This window comes from Stenella coeruleoalba, assembly GCF_951394435.1.
Source record: "Stenella coeruleoalba genome assembly, chromosome: 16".
In the NCBI taxonomy this organism is placed as follows: domain Eukaryota; kingdom Metazoa; phylum Chordata; class Mammalia; order Artiodactyla; family Delphinidae; genus Stenella; species Stenella coeruleoalba.
In genome coordinates, this window is record NC_137162.1 from 3294428 (window position 1) to 3311310 (window position 16883).

The following is a 16883-nucleotide window of genomic DNA, read 5'->3' on the forward strand; positions in this document are numbered from 1 at the left end:
TAGCAGTCCAGGGCTTACAGAAAGATGACATCATAGTGACCTGTCAGTCAGCACGGCCTCAGGTGGAGCATCGGACAGTCAGTAACAGGATAAAAAGAACCGGGCAGGATGTCCCTGCAGAACAGACCATGCGCCAAGCCATGATCCTCAGCAAAGCACGCAAGCTGACATGATACACGCTTGGCCTTTTTTCCATGTGTGTTTGGTACTTTAAAATTTAGAAGATATCTTTACATATTTCATCCGTTAAGAAGTAAACAGAGTGGAATGCTTTCAAAAGGAAGATGGTAGATTTCCCAGAGTAGGGGGTTTTCTTTGTTTTCTAGTGTTATAAACCAAGTATGGAGCCAGGGCACTGACACCAGTGTGTCTGGTGTGTAAGCCACGCCCAGGGGTGGCGCCCAGGGGCTGCCCCAGGTCACACCATGTGGCCGCGGTGGTCTCCAGCCTGATGACTTGGCACAGGAAACCTGCTGCAGCCACAGGGGTGGAGTGGGCCCTCCCTCCAATGGGGTGCTCGGGGCTGAAGTCATAAGGCAGGCGGGAAAGGTGGGCATGTGCCAGAATTATGCTCCATCTGCTACAGCATCCTCCTAACAGGGTCCCATCCTCACTGTAGGTGATAGAAACAATGCATCCTATTAGGAAGCTGGAGAAAACCTTTGTGGGAAACCTGAAGGGAGATCCCACTCAGCGTCAGTCCCCGGCTGCGGCGCTTAAGTTCGATTGGGGAACACGCCTTCCCCAGGGGACTGGGGACAGAGCTGGGCCCGCAGAGAGCAAAGCAGAGCCGGCAACCTCTCCGGCCCCGTCTCCTCCTCTGTGATGGGGACACCGTGCGGACTGACGAGACAGTCGGGGCTACCCGAGGGTCAGGCAGCGCTACTCATGGCCCCTTGGGAAGTCAACCCCAGGCTGCCAGCCTGCGGGGCGGCCAGACCACCTCCGTCCGTGTGCGCATGCCGGCGCCTGCCGTCCCCGTCTCTCTCGTGTGAACTGAAGAGCAACGTGGTGGCCAGGCACTTAGCAGCCAAAAGATACAATGAGGTGGAGAAAGGTGTGGGAGCAGCTGGGGGTCGTCACAAGGCAAGGCAGCAGTGTCACTGGGCGGCGGGCGGCCGCTGGACAGACAGCTGGGCAAGGTCACGACAAGAGCCTGAGAACCCTTTCTGAGGCTAGGCGTCTGGCTTTGCAGGGTCCCACATACCTAACAACGCCCGCCCGCAGCAGAGAAATAACGGAAGGAGCCCACACACACCTACCAAAGCGGCGCCGAGGACACCCAAAGACATGCTCAGGAGGCCTCTGTGGCCCAGGAGCCAGGAGAGGCAGAGACAGGGAAGCGTCCCGGGGCGGCACTGCCCGTTAAGGCGAAGCAGGCACAAGGGTGGCGCGGGAGCGAGCCTCTCCCCTCGTGAACCTTAAGTGGGAGGAGGTGTGGGGGTCATACCAGAAAGGCGACCAGCGAACGAGCACCAGCTGCAGTCCTGCTGCTAACCCCACTCGGGGTTCAACTGTCAAAGGTTCCAACCCCCATACGCTCCAATAGCTGCTGTCTATACTTGATGCTTTGTAAATCCTCAAAGGTCCCCACTGTCGCGGATGGCCTACTTCCGTCTTTGCTAGGGGTGTATAGCATTTTAGGGACCCATCAAAATAAGAGTGAAAATCTGGTTGAGTTTCCAAAAGGGACGGAAGTGAGTAAGTGCCAAGGAAGTCACTGCTTCACCCTCATTACAATCCAGGAGCACAGCCGGGGCCACAGGAATAGAGTCTGTCCCTGACCACCGTCACTCATGAACGAAAAGAAAAGGAAAGGCAAGAAGACAAACCCATCAAGGAACACCTGCTTTGCTCTGCTCACTTACGACGGATCTCTCGGTAGCGGGACGTTCAAGCTTCTATTTGGAAGACAAACGTACCTGTCGTTTAGAGGCCCGTCCGGTCAGCACAGGCAACTCTGCTTCACAGAGAAAGGTCCTGCAGGATACACCCGCTTTCACCCACTCTTACACTGAACTTTTTACCCTTTGATGTCGAACTGCTCACACAATGATTCAAGATGTCAAGGTCTCGAACTTTTGGCTTAAATGCTGGCCAGGCTGGAGGGTACACGCCGCCGAGCCAGATCCAGAACCTGCACACACAGTCCGTCCTGCTCCCTCACCCACAAATGAAGCCCTGTCTGGGAAGCTGTACTTGTTACTAAGGCACCAACTTCCCTTTTACCAGCCAGCTTAAGGACTCGCGTTCCCACAGCTGTACGGTAACAAGAGTGCGCTCCCACCCGCGCCGCAGGCCGTCTGCACGGCTCATCCAAAGAGGCATATGTGGTCCTCCTGGAGACGCCTCCTCAGCCCCAGCTCCGGGGCCAACAGCAGCAGTGCGGTCACCAACAGGCATTCAAGCTCCCATCCTTTCCCCTCTGCAACACACATCTCACCCACGTGGAACCATCTCCCGGCTGTACTGTGAGCTCTCAGCGCCCACGGGGGACATCGGGACCCCCATGACCCCTCCATCCTGGGCTCCAACGCGTGGTTGAGGCAGCAGCGTGGGCTTCGCGTTCGCCCTGCACACGTATCTTCCCAGAAAGGATGACGGGCCACAGCACAGCCAGGTCTCTGAACCCCCTTTATCCCTCTGGCCCTGAGTTATCCCCCCTCCCCAACTCCCAGCAAAGATCCAACCCCGTCTGTCCCTGGGCCGGGCAGTGTCAGTGGGCTGGGGACAGGTTAGAGTCAGATGGCACCCCAGTAACTGACCCGGCTCAGGAAATTCCGGGCCGCACAGGACAGGGGCAGGACGAGGCTGTCTCTGGCTACTGGGCTCTGCTCACTGTAGGATGAAGGCGTGGGATCAAACTAGGTTCAAATGAAATTCAATGTTTAATATAGAAAAATCATTTGTGCTCAAGTTGACTGATTTCAGACACTTGTCATACACATGGAGAAGATACACATAAAATCCACATTTACACACAGAATCTATGTTTCAATAAAAACAAAGACCAACTCATAACCAATTTGGGCCTCTCACTGCTGTGGCCTCTCCTGTTGCGGAGCACAGGCTCCGGACGCGCAGGCTCAGCGGCCACGGCTCACGGGCCCAGCCGCTCCGCGGCATGTGGGATCTTCCCGGACCGGGGCACGAACCCGTGTCCCCTGCATCGGCAGGCGGACTCTCAACCACTGCGCCACCAGGGAAGCCCGCATAACCAATTTATCTACAAATGACACAGTGACTAAGTATTGTGCAAATATTTTTCCTTGGAAATAGGGATTATTACAAAATCATATGTAAGCTATACCCAATCTTTGTTCAAATAATTGATTGATGTAATCATCTCTCTCTCATATGTTCCCACTACCATGAGGAAAATCTCTACAGTATATTTCAAAAACTAGCAGAAATGTAAAACTTCGTGCTACAGAACTTAGCTGATACATTTTATCTAAATTACAACAGATTGAATTCTTCAGATAGTATTCACAGATGAAAAGTTTATCGATCTGCCACATTAATTTCAAGGGTAACTTGAATTAGAAGAAAAATCCAGGCTGTAACAGAATAAAAAACGCTCTGATAATTAACGACTCCTTTAAATGCTAAGTACCTTATCTATTAGCACGCAAACTAACATTTAACGAAGATTTTTTAAAGATACTGCCATTTTCTCCCTTTCTAGAAGACTATTCACAAGATTTGGAACACACTGACTGCAAAGAGGACACAAGGTAAGAGCCGGTGGAGCTGGGAAGTTCCCCGTCCAGAAGAAGACAACACACAAACTTATTTGTTGGGGTGATGACAAGCATCCTGGTGGAAACACTGATTGCCACCTTCCCTTGTTTTATGATGTCCTTTACAAGGTCATTTTACTTCTCATTTTTTTTCCTATACGGAACACCAAGGCTGGGAGAGTTTCTGGAATTGCTTTTGTGGTCCCTGAAGGTCCGACGAAGAGCCCACCTGAAGACCCACCTCCCTCACCCACAGGGACAGCAATGCTCTGGGTGGTGCCCGCCCTCCCTCCTGCCCAGGGATGGTGTCCAAGGTGTGGGTCCAGGAGACCTGGGTGGCACGCTGAGCCTGTGACCAGGTGTGATAGACACAGTATCCCAAATGTTCCTTCTGTTTAAAAGTTATCAAATGTACTTCTCTTTATTGTGGCAAAGTACACATATTTAGCATTTTATGTGTGTAAGTGTACAATTCAGCTCCAGCAAACACATTCACAGTATCTGTGTGACCATCACCACTACGGACGCGAAACCTTCTTATCACTTGCAACAGAAACTCTGCACCCACTCAACACCACGTCCCCTCTCCTCTCCCCCAGCCCCTGGAAACCACCACACTTTCATCTCTGTGAATCTGACTACAGTAGGCACCTCATACAGGCGCAATCACACAGTACGTGTCCTCTTGTATCTGGCTTGTTTCACTGAGCGTAACGTCTAAAACATGCATCCACGCTGTACCCTGTGCCAGACTTTCCTTCCTTTTTCAGGCTGAGTAACATTCCACTGCATAGATGGACCATATTCTGAGGTTTATCTGTTCATTCCTCGATGGACATCTGGGTTGTTTCCAATGTGTGACTACGCTGAATGACGCTGCTATGAACACCGGTGTACAAATAACAGTTCGAGTCCTTGCTTTCAGTTCTTTTGGGTCTATGCCTAGGAGTGGAACTGCTGGATCACATGGTAATTCTATGTTTAACTTTGTGAGGAGCCGCCATACTGTTTTCCACAGCGGCTGCCCCAGTACAAACCCACCACCAATGAATGCACAGGGTTCCGATTTCTCCACATTCTCGCCAATGCTTGTTATAAAAGTTATCAAACATACTTCTTCCATGTAGGACACTGAGAAGTGTACAGACTATAATTCAACTTCTTTTCTTTTCGCGTTACTGACCCACAACTCAATCTAATAACAGGACGAGTCGTTTCCTGACCACTCCTGCATTTCCTGTGTGCCAGGCGCTCCGTATGCTGCTTCTCTCATCTTTACAAGAGCCCTGTGAATTAGGCGCATGCATTTCTCTGATGAAAAACACAAGGCTAAAGACAGGAAAGGGACTTTTCCCGAGCCCCGTGGAACAGGTAACGGATGGGGCTGTCTGACTAGAGTGCTGAACTGCGTGAGATTCGTTTAGATACGAGTTTATGAATTATGGATTCAATTAACATGTAACAGAAAAAAATAAAATGAATATGTATCAAACACTTGTCTTCACTGGAATTCCTTAGGACAAGGCGGACGCAGGTGTTTACACTAGAACTAAGTTGATACAAAGAAAACATTAATAAGCATCGCTACAGGCAACCCATAAACCTGTGAACCTGTGACAACTGAGCAAATGACAGCTCCAGTGAATGGAGTTTGGGGGTGGCTGCCGACACCTGGCTGCCCTCATTCTGGAGGTCTGTCAGGCAGAATGGAGGCCTTGTTCCTTCCTGCCGCCCCCGAGGCCCTGGCACACTTGTCTCTGCAGAGCAGACACTCAAGTAAATCAAATTTGCTGCCCTCTCTCACCAGCCACACGCCCAGGACAGAGCCCGCTTTAAATCCTTGACCTGGCCACAGCCAAACCCAAATGCCACAAAGAGAGGCAGCCCTGGGGAGGACTTCACCCCACGAACCCGATCACTCTGGGGCAGCCACTCGCAGGGCCTGGGGCATGCGGACGCTGACCCGGCAGGAGGGGGCAGGCCCGGGTGCTGCTTGAACCAGCTCCCGCGTGGCGCCAATGCTGCAGGCAGCTCCAGAACCGTGCAAACGGTGTCTAGTCCCACCTCTGGGGGCACCGAGCCTCCCGCTAACCACGTCTGCTGCTCTTTGTTCACGCTGAGCCCCAAATATCTCTGGAGAAGGTCTCCATCTCGCTTTCAAAAACAGCCAGGTGCACGTGTTTTCTTAGAATAGTCAAGTCAGAACCTAAGTGATGCTTACCAGCAATTAATTTGGATCCCGTCATTGCTCTGGCCACTAAGAAGCTCACTGCTTAAAATCCGGCCCGTTTTGAGCTATTTTACAGAAAAGCTGTGCCACTTGTTCAGAATACCAGCTTTATTTATTTCCCTGCCCTTACTTCCTGTGCCTAATGCCTTCATCTATATCTTACATGTTTTTCATTTTTAAAATTATGTATATGACTGTAAACCTCCTCAAATTATTCCCTGGCTCATATGAGATACAGATCAATAAAATGACTAAACTGAAATAACCAGCAAGTCTATGATTCATGACAGAGCTTGAGATCTGTTGGCCATGTTTCCAATATACCCACTGTTTCACCCATTCTCACACGTCAACTCCAGGGTCCTCCCCAGCATACATGGCGCCGCCGTATGTTCATCAGCTGAGACGCTTCTCCACAGGGCACCTCCAGGCCCTCACGTGGCCACCAGCACCAGCGTCCTGCAGCGCCCTCAGGGCTGCCCTGGCTGCCCCACAGAGATGCAGTAGGCTCCAGCACCCCACACCCCCCAGTTTCCACAGCCACCCCGTGCCCGGCAGAGGGTTCCGGATGCGAGAGGCACCAGGGAGGTGCCCCTGCCCCGGGAGCCAGCACCCACCAACTCACGCTACTGAGACGGGCACCGCGGAGAACGACACAGAATTTGTACCACCTCTTCCAATGTATCATCCATCCTCACACTTCAGTTTTAGCGTTTTCCCTAAGATGTGTAGTTTCCCACGAGGCCACATTTTTGACAACCGTATTATATTTTAGTGTCTACGAAATATCCAAAAAACATTCACCAAGGAATCACTTCCGTGGCACATGACACCCAGACTTCCTCTTCTGGGCTGACCCCACTTGGCAGCCCTGGTTTGGTCACCTGTGGTCTTCCAAGGAGATGGAAAAGGGGTCTCCCTGGGCAGAACCACTGAGGGCAGCTGCCTGGGCTGCCTCCCGGCCACACCGGGGCGTGCATGTGGGGGAGCCCTCTGCGTGCACCGGGGGGCCTGCACGGGCTCTAGCTCCCTTCCAGCCCTGCACCCAAGGGTGCTGTCCACACACACTCCCCCCCGGGAACGGCACCCAGTCTGGGGTGCACAGACCCTCTGCTCCTCTTCCTCTCAACTGCTGCTCTGCAATCACTTTTTAGTGTCACACTTTTATCAAAAGCTGGTAGACAGAAAAAGCTCTTTTTCTATATAAAAAAATTTTAAGTATACACGTATAGATATCAATGAACCAAGCAGACTTTACATCCCAGAATCATACATAACTGAGGAAAAGCCAAACAGATAAGAATTAGAGAAACAGACTGTCTTTCAGAGCAGAGTTACATGTCTACAGTCACCTCTGAATCAACTAGAAAAAGTAACAGCAATTACAGTGTCTCTAGATCATTCTACAGTGGAACTGAGCTGAAGATTTAGTAATTCTGTCAATTTTAAACAACTTGGAACTAAAATATTTTTCTATTTATTTTTATTTTTTATTTTTTTGCAGTACGCGGGCCTCTCACTGCTGTGGCCTCTCCCGTTGCGGAGCACAGGCTCCGGACGCGCAGGCTCAGCGGCCATGGCTCATGGGCCCAGCCGCTCCGCGGCATGTGGGATCTTCCCGGACCGGGAACCCATGTCCCCTGCATCAGCAGGCGGACTCTCAACCACTGCACCACCAGGGAAGCCCAGAACTAAAATAATTAACTGCTATTACTGTTAAAAATTTTCTCTACTTGGTGAAACACAACTTTTTGTACAGAAATAATAACACAAGAGTACAAAGAAATATAAATGTGCCAGGAAAACAAAAAGCAAAAGAGGCAACAAAAATGAGGGTGGGAGTCCTAGGTGTGCGCAGTGCCTGGTACACGACGTGCACGGAAGATGCGATTTTGCATGTTGGTCTCACGGGGCAGGATCTGCCATGTGTATCCCATGAACAAGAGCATACACGCTATGCGGACACACGAAAAATTAAACCATCGTGAGAATAAACGTCATCCCACAGCTTAAGGCAGTATCTATTCCAGACACTCTGGGGGAGCGATGATAAACATCTCATACAGGAAAGGCAAAAGCTTCAACCCAAAAGGAAAAAGCAAACAGAACCCCCGTAAAGCCGAGTGGCGGACAGGAGTTCTGGCTCCACGTGGGAATCGCACACCTCCCTCTGCAAACCAAAGCCTGCCCGAGCGACTCTCCCGAAATAACCGGACAAACAACCTGATGTCACAGAATTTCACTGTACTGATTAGTTCCTTGAAATACGTAACTAGAAATATCCACACACACTCCTTGTGGCAGAAAATGTTACCTTTGCTTTCTTCAATCAGATGAGCCGTCTGGCCGGAGACGTCTATTTAATCTGGTTTTCCAAGTGAGAGGTCGGCACCCATTGGACCTTCTCCTTCTAGAGCATAAGACCTGTACTGCTCACCTCCCGGTAAGCACCATGATTTACGCAGAGATCACCTGGCATCCTCTCACCTCCCTTCTACCTTTCCAGACCTCACAACACCTCTCCCCCACCCCCTCCCTCCGGGAACCTCTCAGCTTGACCGTCCCCTCCAGACCCTCTAAAGGCCATGCAGACGCTTCCCCCACCTCCTCACCTTGAATCGATGGTCTCCACTGCACGGGGGTGAGTCACCTGGAAGAGGGTTTTCGCCTACAAGGTCTAACCCCACCCCTGAGGTAATCAGTCCTGAGGAAACGGCTGTGACCAGGCGCCGGGAAGAGACACAGGCTCAGTGCTACCGGGCTCCCCACGGCCCCCGAGAAGCAGAGGGCCTCTCCTGGGACAGAAAGCCAAGACAGTGAGAGAGGAAACAGCAGACTCCCCCAAAACAAAAACTGCACAGGAGGTGTCACCACCCTACAAAGGATGTAACATACCACCTAGAACCCGGCCGTTTAGTAAACGTCTTACCTCTGATTCAAACCCTAAAACCTGTGGTGGAAGAAAAAGACAAGCTTGAGGCTGCTTCCCAGCTGCTGAAACTTAACAGATAAAATGCACTGAAAGCAGATCCGTATTTACTTCCGGGGCCTTAAAGGTTTCTCCATCTGCCAGGTAACTAACAATCAAAACACCAGCGAACACAACCAGGGGAAGACACAGCACGTGAGGCTGGAAGAGAATCTAAAAAAGAGTGGATACATGTATACGTACACCTGATTCACTTTGCTGTACAGCACAAACTAACACAACAAGTTCAAGGACCAAGAGAATCTTTATGGGAGGAGAGCTTTGAAGGACGGGTAGGAGTTCGGAAGGGGTCGATTAAGAAGGTATTTGTGAGTGGAAGCGAAAGGGTGTGCGAAGACACAGGAAAAGAAAGCACGGAGCACAGAGCTACAGAGATGGCGAGTCCAGCAGATGAGTGAGGGAAGGTCAGAGCTGGCCGAGGCCCTTGGAGCAGCGTGACAACTGGGGCTGGATGTCCAGGAAGCAGTGAGGGGGAGACTCGGTGCCACCCGGGTGCTCCGAGATTCACCCGCCCTCACGGAGGGGTAGGGGATTCCCAGAAAACCCACCCACCACGCTGGGACACGCTGCTGGGCGGGGGAGGGGGGATCAGGAAAGGAAGGAGACCGAGGTAGCCCCACAAGAATCCTGCACGAGGGCACAGGAAGCCACTGATGACAACAGGGTAGGCAGTGAGGAAGACGCAGGGGCAGACGGGAACCAGCCGGGCTTTAAACAAGCTGTTCACAGCCCTTATCCAGTAACGACTTGCAATGGAGTATAGTCTGTAAAAGAACTGAATCGCTATGCTGTACACCTGAAATTAATATTGTAAATCAACTGTGTGTCAATTTAAACAAAAGAAAGACCTCAGGCCAAAAGAACAAAAAACGTTATTCAGAGGCTCCGTGAATGGTGCCGGCGTGGCACTACTGACACTGGGGACAGACCTGCGGCGGGGTGGCCCACGTGCAGTGGGACGTCTACCTGCAGCCCTGTCCTCACCCACTGGACGCAGCAGCACCTCCTCGGCTGTGACAACCAGACACGTCTCCAGTGGCAAACGTCCCGGGCTGGGGGGTGCAAAATCGCCCCCAGTTAGAACCACTGGTCTAATGAAGGGACACCGCCCACAGCTAGGAATTCCAAGCCCAAGCCCACGGCGAGGTGAGGCAGAGCTCAGGTCCCGGCCACGTGAGTGATCCCAGGCCCCTGGTGTAGTCAGCACTGCCCCTGGGAAGCACCTCAGGCTCCACGTCACTCTTAAGAGCAAATCATGGAGAAATTTTTCCAGCATAACGTCCAGTACAATCAAAGAACCAGGCACGCAGGGAAACGCGACACCACAAGCAAGAGCAAGCAAAACCCAGACAGCAGCAGCTGAGAGAATGGATCCACCAGCCACAGACAGCAAGCAACTCAGCCATGTTTAAAGAAATAAAAGACCACGGTGACAGGCGTGAACTAGACTTAACTGTGGTGATCATTGTGCAATATATACCAGTACCGAGCCATCACGTTGTACACCTGAAGCGAATACAATGTTGTACGTCAATTATACCTCAATAAATAAGTGAACAATCAATCAGCTTAAGCATGCCCACATTAAGACCAAGAACCATCGTGTAACTGAGCTCCATGATAATTTTATAGCACCAAAACTTCAGCCTGAGGTTGTTAAAGAAATCAAAATACTCCATTTTTATTTTATATGATATTTATTACATAACACTAAAACACATTGCTTGGGGCTTCCCTGGTGGCGCAGTGGTTGAGAGTCCTCCTGCCGATGCAGGGGACGCGGGTTCGTGCCCCGGTCCGGGAAGATCCCACATGCCGCGGAGCGGCTGGGCCCGTGAGCCATGGCCGCTGAGCCTGCGCGTCCGGAGCCTGTGCTCCACAACGGGAGAGGCCACAGCAGTGAGGGGGCCACGTACCGCAAAAAAAAAAAAAAAGTAACAAACACCACCACCACATTGCTTGATACTTGACAGGCCTACATTCTGACACAGAAATGCGTGCTAGGCCAGACACAAAGCCCCTTTTGTATGATATCGTTTTCATTTTCATCTAAACCAGGGGAGCCCAGTAGGCTAAGATAACAGTATATACAGCCTATCAATGGACTAGAAAATAGAAGAGGGAGAGCAAGAGATGCGTTATCTACCAGGAATCCCCCTTACTTCACTTACATTTTCCAAATTCCACTTATTGTTTCTGGAAAAATTCCCACCGGTTGTACTTTTGGGCAAATTTCACTAGTTGTATTTTCCCTAGGCATATCTGCTCCCAATTCTGCATTCTCTTTAGGAAGACAGCAGACCAGAGTTATCCTCCCAGAATCAGCAGCACCGCTAGCTTAGGTCTATGATACTTCCTGAATCAGCCTTTTCCCAAAGCATCTTCCGCGGTCTTTGCTGGATGTCATACAAATTACCAAGTCAGAAAAAAAAATGAAAACCCACTCCTCACACGAGCCTAGAATGGACAAAAGAGGTCTGAATGGTGGTGGAGGGCCATAGGGGGCAATCACTGCCCACGGGGACACTCCCCCCTTCTGGAAATGTGGGTCCCCACTGCCCCTGGTGGGGTGTGATGGTGCAGACCCCCCCACCAGGAGGGCACCTGTGAGGGGGCCGATGTCGTCACGCTTCTAGTGTAGCCCTGCCTGAGCTTTTCTGTTCTGAGTACCTAAATCTTTCTTATAAATTACTGCCCTGTTGTTGACATCTTACTTTACGTTTTTCCTAAGTAGCATATGTAGACAGGTGTGACCCATGAATTTCACTTGAGGACTGTGAAGGGAAAGTTATGAACTATGTATATCTAAAGGGGCGGGAGGTGGGGATGGCACACCGGGTCAGGCGCCGTTGAAAACCGCTAGGCTACAGTGGGAAATTCCCAACACACGCGCAGAGACGGGGAGCAAAACACACTTATAAGGAACCTTATTTAAACTTATTAAAAAATTAACAGTAATACTTAACCTTTGATGGCTAACTGATTTCGTCAAATACTTTATATAAGCCCGTAACTTTCAGACAAGCAGCAATGCTAAAAAGAGAATAAAACATTTGAGCCCCCTGGATCTGACAGAATTCCAAGCCTGCTTCTACCCGAGTATTAGAAAAGCTGAAGCCAGAAACCGCTAAATAAGAGTAATGCAACTAGGCATAACACAATAAAAGATATTACCTTCAAAGTGCATTATTGTTGCCAATTATAAGATTCACTTCAACTGAATTTCAAAAGCTCAATCGCCCTCAACAGAAACAGTCTCTTTTTTAAATTTCGAGTATTACATTAAGGCAATAACTCACCTTCCAGCTATAATATCACCCTCCCTGACTGCAATGCTACATTTCAAAAATACTTCTCCATCGACAAGTCAAGCTAATTCAGGTTAATTTTATTGTATTTTGGTGCTATCTCACATTGGTGTGCAATTACCTTTATCATTTTATTGCCAAGGCAGAGAGTAATCAGAACAATTATTTGAAAATGGAGGTTTATAAATTCTAAATCACAGTTGCTGGCATTTTTGATAAAACAGCAGCTTTATCTCGGGAAGTGGCAGGGACACGGGATAAATCATGCATTAGTCAAGTGCAGCTGACCTCCAAGTGCATCGCACAGTATCAGAAGTGCTTCCAAAGAAACTTTCCAGCATCATCCATCATCCTTCATAACACTAAAATAGCTACACACCTGAAGAATAGAAGCTAGAGGACAATTTAAAAAAAAAAAAAAGAAAAAGAAAAAATTCCAAGCAGTATGGGCAAAACCATTAACTGCTCTCCCTTTTAAACTGTGAGATACAGTCCATGCACATAAACAAATATGACGTTACCATAACTCTGAACATCTGTATTCATATTCGTCAACTCAGTTTTAAATACAAACGAAACATGAAGTCGAGTCATGAAAAGAAAAAGTGCATTTCTGGACTGCATGCATTTTTATGTTCCGTTTGGGTACGGCTGCCTGTGTGGGTCATACTGCTTCCCTAGTCAGCGTATTACTGTCGCTACCTCTGTTCTCTAGGCCTCATTTTCTCTGAAAGTTTATTGCTTAAAAAAAAGAATGTAACTTGATTTTAAAGACAAGAATAAAGGGAGAGTCAAATCCTTGAGTCCCCACATCGGTTTTCCCTAAGTCAGCTACAGGTGACAGGGAGCTCAGGACATTTAGGAAGGCAGGTGGCCCGGTCCCCAGTCACATATTTTCACCTAAGGGGAAAAACACCCTTAGGACTGGGCCGCAGCTGTCTTTAGGGAAAGACAGCTACCACATCCCACCACACCTCTGGCAAACATTAACCATACCTTGTTTTAACTCGTTTTTACAGGGCAAAATAAAATAACCATGTGATCATTTATTTCCTTTTTATTAAAGCAAATACCCCAGAAAAAGAACACTTCTGCACGTTTACATGGGTGACCCCATGCCAACGGACTATCAAAGGTCTAGCTGGGTAGGAACGAAATTTATTAGCTGCATATGCCTGGCACTGGGCCAGGTGCTTTACATATATTATCTCATTTACTCCTCCCAGCAAACCTAAGGTAGAGCAAATTACTTGCAGATGAGAAAACAGATTGAGAGGGTAAGTAACTAGCCCAAGGGCACAGCAAGTAAGTAGCAGCTGGTATTCAAGGTCAAATCCAACACACGCCAAAGCCTAGACTTCTGCAGACTGGCAACTACCTTCCAGACCCACACACACATCCCACACTGTGTTAGTCAGGACAGGCTTGGCTACTCTGCAGTAACAAATACCACCGAACATCCCCTGCGGGTCTGGGTGAGTCTCCAGAGCAGGAGCCTCCACTCCGGGTGTACAGGCGTCTCCAGGAGATCACGCACGAACTTGACGGGACGTCAGAGAAGGAGCGTGGAGAACCACGCACGGGCACTGCCACGCTTCCGCCTTCCTAGAAGACCCAGGCATCTCCTAAAGACGCCCAACAATTTTCAATCTTCACCTGATGAAAACGCACAATGGTAAGTTTGATTTCTATCAGCTAAGCTTTATGGTCCTTTCCCACCAGCAAACTCAATTCTAGTAAAAAAAAAAAAAAAATTCATGAAATATGAGTCAGGTGTAAGATCCTACCTAACACAGTACTCGTAAAGATATACAGTATTTTAATAAAACCCTTGACTGTCCACACCTCGAAGTATGAATACTGTGTGACTCCTGACACGGTAATGTACAACCAGAACTTTAAGAGGGTTTCATGTTTATCTAATGAATTTTCAATATTTCTCTTTGACAAAGAAAAGAATCATGAGTTGCTTAGAGATAAAATGTACCAATTTCTCAAAAATGGGAATTAAAAGAAAACAAATTAACAAAAGAGAAAAATAACCTCAATTAATAGAGAATCCTATGAAAGGTAACAAATATTCTTCACAGAAAATAATATTAGAGGACCTTCATTGTTTTCTTTCTTCTCAACGTACATTTGAATATTTGAAAATAAGCTAATTAGCTGGTCCATTTACTTGAAAGCATGCCATCTATTTTGAAAACAAAATGATTCCATTTTCTGTCTACTCAAGTCCAAATGTCAAGACTGAATTCCTAACCACGCTGACATGAGCAGTTAAAAGAATTCTGCAGACTACCTTTTGACCAAGCAAGCACAGGAAACACTCTTCTTCACAAACAGGATTTCGCCTACCAGGTGGCACCTGCACTAGTAACAGCCGATACAATGGCACGGGTTCACCAGAGTTTGTTTAAAAGAACCCATATGTAAGTATGTGCCCATCACAAGAGCCAGGCCTCTCACTGCCGGAGACAGGTGGTGGCTAGACTGAAACCTGCTGTGTTGGATTCAAACTGGAGGTACCAGGACAAACTCACAGTTTTTAATATGCACACAGATGACAGATGCAGAAATAACTGCAGGTGCGTCATGATGTGCGTGTGCGGTCAGCGCACCTGCACAGATGCCCTGGCTCTGCCCACTGAGAGGGGCTCGAAGCATCAGCACCTCAGCAGCAATATGCACACCAGTGCCCAGATTGTGGTCTCTAAATATCATATTCCAGGAAAAGGAATGTGGGCTCCCTGGAGAAATGAGTAAATCCAGGACTGGGGCAGGGAAGATACAAGACAAGCTTGGGTTACACTGTGGGGCCAGGAAGTAAGAAAGAGCTACACAAAGGCTGGACATGTCGGAAAGATAGGAGCCAACCTCGGGGGGTCCCAAGAGCCAACGCTGAAGCTGCCGAACAAAATAAGCAATGACAGGACTGGACGACACCCCACAGTACAAAATAACATCCACGAGTCCATACGAGCATCAACAATTCGCTGAATAAACAAGTAAGCGGGAAGGAAGGGACAGCTCGTCCATTCAGAAGAATTCCAATCAGTGAAAGAAGAAAACAATGAAGGAGATACACACCATCAGGCAAGCAACACAGTCGTAATTGCTGTAGACAAGGTACATCAGTGAATGCTAAAACTGGTGGTTGAAGCCTGAGGAGAAGCAAGATGTCTCAAGATATTAATTACAAAGGAGAAAACAGTCACTTTACAGTCCGAGAAACAATCTATTCCACCTTAGCCAAGTGACCAAGCTCAGTTAGCATCACCAGTAACTGACGTGTGGGCACCATGCTGCGACGCCTTGAGAGGGCCCTCACCTCTGTGCTTTTCTTACCAGAAGCGTGAACCTCAATCTAATCGTGAGACAACATCACAAACCCAAATGAGAGACATTCTACTATATAACTAACCGGTACTCTTCAAAAGTGGCCGGGTGACAAAAAGCAAGGCAAGAGGGACTGCCACAAACTAGACGTGAGAGAGACAAGGATGCCACGTGGGGCCCTGAACCGGATGGCACAACAGAAAACGGACACGAGTGGGAAAACTGCTGGAATTCCAACAAGGCTTACAGTATTACACAATACCAATTAATGCTGATTAGTATGCTAATACCTTGTACATTAATTCCCTGGTTGTGGTAACTGAACAAGGTTATGTACAAGGACCGTGTAAGATATTAACACTAGGCAAAACTAGATGGATGGTGTACAGAAACAAGGCTGAAATTATTCAAAATAAAAAGTCAAAAAAGACCCCCTATTCCACTGACAACTGTGTATATGCAGGGTGTATCCTGACCCCGAAGACCTGGCAGTTGAGAAACGGGGAGACGGAACCAGAGAGGGTGAGAGGCATCTGCAGGGCCTTTGTCACCCCCTGACTGCCTGCAGGCTGGGGAAGGCCGCAGACATGCACTAACATTCTCAATGAAAACCGCTCCCACGACCTCTGGGATTCAGAACCATGACGCTGCATGTTTGCCTCTGAAATAGGTTGGTACAAAGATCCAAGTCTGGGGCGGGGGATGTGAGTTGTTGCTGGGAAATAAGAAGGTTAAATAGATCATAAATTAAGATTAGTGTCAGCTGGCCAGCAGCTTTCTATCACATTATAAATCAGACTAAGAAATGAGACACCTCCTATCTAAAATCAGAAACCATTCAGAGTATTTCCTCCATAGCCTCTACCCCAATAGGTCTCTGCAGCCAAAGAAAAGAAAAAAAGGAGTACATCAAGACCACTACATTAAAGGGTAGTAATTAAAAGGGGAAAAGGTACCAATTATATATATGAGTATATTTAAAACAATACAAAACACTATTTGCAGGGATATTTCTCCCTGTATTTTTTCCCAGAAATATCTAGGCCGTGGAGACAGCTAGCATCAGCACATCATCTACAACAGTTGCACAAGCTAACGTGACAGAAGCCGGGAGACCCTGGCCCAGACATCACAACCCTGAGTGGGTTCCGGGTCAGGCCACATAACACAGATGGAAATAATGGCCAGAGATGGCTACCAGTATTTTATTTAGACATTTTTATAAGGAAGCCAGGGGTTGAAAGCACAGCTAGGATAACTATACAAATTTTGAC

The 16883-nt window shown here is 48.5% G+C and overlaps 1 protein-coding gene across 7 annotated transcripts in view; it reads right to left on the bottom strand.

The window, feature by feature from the left end:
- MGMT (O-6-methylguanine-DNA methyltransferase) overlaps positions 1-16883 on the bottom strand; it is a 343097-nt gene that overhangs the window by 298251 nt on the left and 27963 nt on the right. Inside the window, exon 1 of one of the 7 annotated variants that reach the window (XM_079900162.1) lies at positions 2766-2860. The exons of the other annotated variants lie outside the window; for them this stretch is intronic. The gene's annotated coding sequence lies outside the window, so the exon portion shown is untranslated. Of the gene's footprint in view, positions 1-2765; positions 2861-16883 lie in introns of those variants that run through there. 7 annotated transcript variants of the gene reach the window in all.